Below are 4,313 nucleotides of genomic sequence, written 5' to 3'. Positions count from 1 at the left end.
GTTCAAAGACAGACCAATGAGTTCTCGTAATGTGTTTCAAAACCGCCAATCAGGGAACGGGATGCTGTCACGTGGACTGAGCGGGAGAGAACGCGCCGTTCTGCCAGGAACAGTTGTGCCCCGAGTGTCGTCTCCCAGGCAGAGACCATCGTCTTCTCTATCAGTCCTGTAAGCATCTATTGGATCAGTCTTGTGTTTTTTAAGCTGGTAGAAAGTGTTGCGGAGGGACAGCATGGCATGTTAGTATTTAAACATCCATAATCGTGCGTCTGCATCTGGTTTATCTTTATTAAAATGATGCTTACACTCCATAAATGGTCTTTGCTCAATCTGGTTGTAGAATTCCATCATTGGAGAATATGGATAGAAAGGCACAGCAGCATGTTTTTTTAGGTTTGTAAAGACCATTTAAGAAACACTATGAACCAGGCTAGTGGAACAGATTCAAAGACTGAATGACACCCAAGCAGATGATGGTTAGTAGATCCGCTTTAAACCACACAGTTGAAGTACAGATGGTGGACAAGTGAAATTACTCTTTGAAAGGTCCTACATGTCAAAGTTGTTGGTAGTACAGACAGAGCCTTAACATATAGTTGCTCTGTGTATAAAATGATGAGGTCTAAGTACACAGAGATTCCACTGAGTGTTGTGGAATAAAAGATTTTTTTTTCTTGTAACATGATAAAATAACTGGATATTCACTGTGAAAATACGTCATATTCATGGATGAATTACTGAGCGGGCATACTGGGAATAGGCCCATGGGCCCAATGTCAGGGGGCACTTGCAAAATGTCACTCAAATGAACACCAATCAACCACGAAGAGACCACAAGAAGACACAAAAAGACCCCAAAGAGATGCTAAGGAACTGCAAGGAGAATCAATGTAACTACAAAAATGGGCAAAAAATGGGACACAAAACAACCACATGGAGACACAAATCCACCACAAAGGGACACAAAACAACCACAAAGAGATACCAAATGACTACTACATGGCGTAAAATGATCAAAAAGACACAAAATGACCCAAAAGAGACCCAAGCAACTGCAAAAACACACAAAATGATGAAAAAAAAGACTAAACTAAAAAAAAAAAGATTCCTAAAGACTACCAAGAGATGCAAAACATTACAGTCAGTGGGTCTTGCCCTTACGTAGGAGAGGAGGTAGCAAGGTATGCAAGTACAGTATAATACAGTGTTAAAACCTAACAATGAATTAAATTCAAACCTTCACGTGTCTGATATCCATATACTATACTGTGATCAGGTTAGCCCATGTTTCCCACAGGTTCACAATGTATTTGTATTGGTTGACCACAGTGGGTTCAGGTTTACATTTACTGATGGGACAGGAAAGTATGACATTTATTACAACAATTATTACATTTAAGAAAATATATATGATATATATGCATTTAGATAGAAGTAAAACAACAGGAGCTGTACAAGTAAAATACTGCCATTAAAGAGGTCGTTATATGCTGGTTACAGTTCCTATCTCATGATACTGTCTGTAAATAATGAATTAAATATCAACTTTTAAAAGATTTCAAAAAGTAATTTCTTGTATGTAATCTCAGCATTTTACTTTTAGCTAGTCAATGCGTAATTTAAATGCTAATTTAATAAACCATTTACAATAGCACATTCATTGATTATTTGGTATTAAAAATCTATAATTATAACAGTAGCACTCCAGACTTGATAGGAAAGAACACTGAATTCATAAGAAAACTCCTGATAAATAATTAAAAAAAAAAAAAACTCCCTTAGAATGAAAAATATAATTTTAACACCTAAGTATTTCTTTATGTTGGTTAGTGTCAAACTAGAATTACCACTCTGTGCTCGTATGCCTTGGTGAGTCAAGTCAAGTTGCAGTAACTTTGCATCTATATCTGTGGACACCTGGACACTTGACACACATCTGACCCCCAGCAGATGTATGTGAAGATCTATACAATCAACACAGTTTCAAGGTGGACACCCAAGATGAGTGTCACCAATTTAGTATCTGACCAAATGTCTCCCCTTCTGTTCTTGAGATATGATGAAGGATAATTGACAGAAAAGTGTTTGTGCAGAATATTATGATGCCACAGTGAAGTTTACCTTTGACCTTTTGGATACAAAATGAACCTCAGATTTGCAGATTCTTAAGTCCAAGGGGACACTTGTAATAATAATAATAATAATAATAATAATACATTTTATTTAAGGGCGCCTTTCATGGCACTCAAGGTCACCTTACAAAAGTACAGAAGTGCATAAAAACAGGGATAAAAACAAACAATAAAATACAATGGACAGTGCAAGGATCAGACGGAGTATGAGAGTTTGAACAGATGGGTTTTCAGTCTGGTTTTAAAGAGGGGTAAGGAGTCCGTGTTGCGGAGGTCAGGGGGGAGGGAGTTCCAAAACTGGGGAGCCGAGCGGCTGAATGCTCGGCCCCCCATGGTGACGAGGCGAGCAGAGGGGACAGAGAGATGGATGGAGGAAGAGGATCGGAGGGTACGGGTAGGTACAGAGATATTGTGTTAGAGATACTGCGTTTAGGAGAATGTGACAGAGGCAAGGTCACAGTAAACTTGACCTTTGACCACCAAAATCAGATCATTTCATTGTTGAGTCTAAGTGAACATTTGTGCCAAATTTGAAAAAAAAAAATACCCTTCAGACAGATGAGGTCATGGTGACCTTAACCTTTGACCACAAAAGTCTAATCAGTTTATTGCTGAATCCAAGTGGAAGTTGTGCCAAATTTGAAGAAAGGATAGACATATGGACACCCTGAAAACATAATGCCTCCAGCCATGAATATTACTGGTGTGGAGGCAAAAAGTCCTTAATCATTTTCACTGAGGTTAAAACTATGAACAAGGTTATCCTGCTTATGTGAAAATAATAAATGAAGACGAGTGAGAGACAGCTGAGTTGAGCTGTGTGTAGCTGACCTTACAGCTCCAAACCTTAATTTATTCAATTTTAACATGTACATGTAAGTTACACCCACAGAGATTCTTAAATGAATGGAACACTATTGTTTGAAGTGTTTTGTTAGTGATTATAGACTACTAACAACAATAAGCTTTTACAGCCTCAAAATGATGAGAAACCTGTGGATTTGTCTCATACTGTCAGTCCTGTGATGAAAAACTCAATCAGCTTCAGAGTAACAACAGCCGTCATTTATCAATCCCTCATTAAGTGCTTCAAAAACTTAAAAAGGAAGAAATAAAACCTTTTTAGAAATACAGTCAGATTCAATTTCTGCAAGAGACATACAAACAACACCAAAATGATCAATAATTTAACTAAGTGAGATTGATTTGTCAAAAACTTTTCACACCTTTTCATTAATTACATATTATGTACAAAAAGCATGCCTTATTCACAAGTGTGATGGATCTCTGCGTACTTAAAGAAAGGCTTGGAGCGATAAATCTGCATGTTCAACATGAAAAACTGGATGGACTGGAGACAATGTGCTTTTTGTTACTGTGCCCAAACACCTGCTCTGATTTTAGGTGGCCTATCTATTCACATATTTTATGCAAAATCCACCAAAACTAATCTTGTATGACCATCAGATTATAAAATAAGGCATGCAAGAAAAAAAGTTTAATATGACAAAGCAAAAGGTCCTTTAACATTTTGTAATTCTAGTTATTTTACATGCGTAGTGCAAATAGATATATATTTGATATTGAAATAAGCATAAGCTTTTTCTGCACAAAGTATTTTAAAGGTACAACAAAGAATTGATACAGACTGTTTGAAGCTAGGATCAGCCTATTCTTAAGGAAGGTGTGCATTAAAATCACAGCCAAACTGGAGAGCTGCTTGGCTCTACTTTGACATACGTGTACTGGTCTTACAGTAGTTGTGCACTTGATTGTAAAAAGCAGTGCATAATGTGTAATAGATGGTGCATTACCCTTGCATTACCACCGGACTAAAACCTGTCTTGTGTTAAGTTGCACCGTGGACTCAAATGTAATGATAAGCACAGCAGTGCTCAAATCCCAGCGGGTATGCTGATTACTAATTATTCCGGACAGAATCTAGGGCCCAAACTTTAGAAGAATCCCTTAAATGGGCCCTTGAACTTGGTAGAAAACGTGTCTTCAGTGGTGACCTCATGTTACACTAGTGAGTGTGTTGAGTCCAACCAATAAAGCCATCCCAGATTTGAAAATTCTGTTCATCCTATCAGTATATTAGTATATCCATTGGTTTACGTTTATAGATTGACCTGTCACTATGTTTCGAGAATAAAGAAGAAATACACATGAAGGATATAA

The 4,313-nt window shown here is 37.4% G+C and overlaps 1 long non-coding RNA gene across 1 annotated transcript in view; it reads left to right on the top strand.

Moving 5' to 3' along the window:
- The window catches only part of LOC125904057 (uncharacterized), a 30,981-nt gene that overhangs the window by 15,783 nt on the left and 10,885 nt on the right, over positions 1-4,313 (top strand). The window lies entirely within an intron of this gene.

Source organism: Epinephelus fuscoguttatus, linkage group LG16 (genome assembly GCF_011397635.1).
Source record: "Epinephelus fuscoguttatus linkage group LG16, E.fuscoguttatus.final_Chr_v1".
Taxonomy (NCBI): Eukaryota; Metazoa; Chordata; class Actinopteri; order Perciformes; family Serranidae; genus Epinephelus; species Epinephelus fuscoguttatus.
Note: the sequence above shows the minus strand (reverse complement) of the source record. Positions and strands in the feature narration are given on the sequence as shown.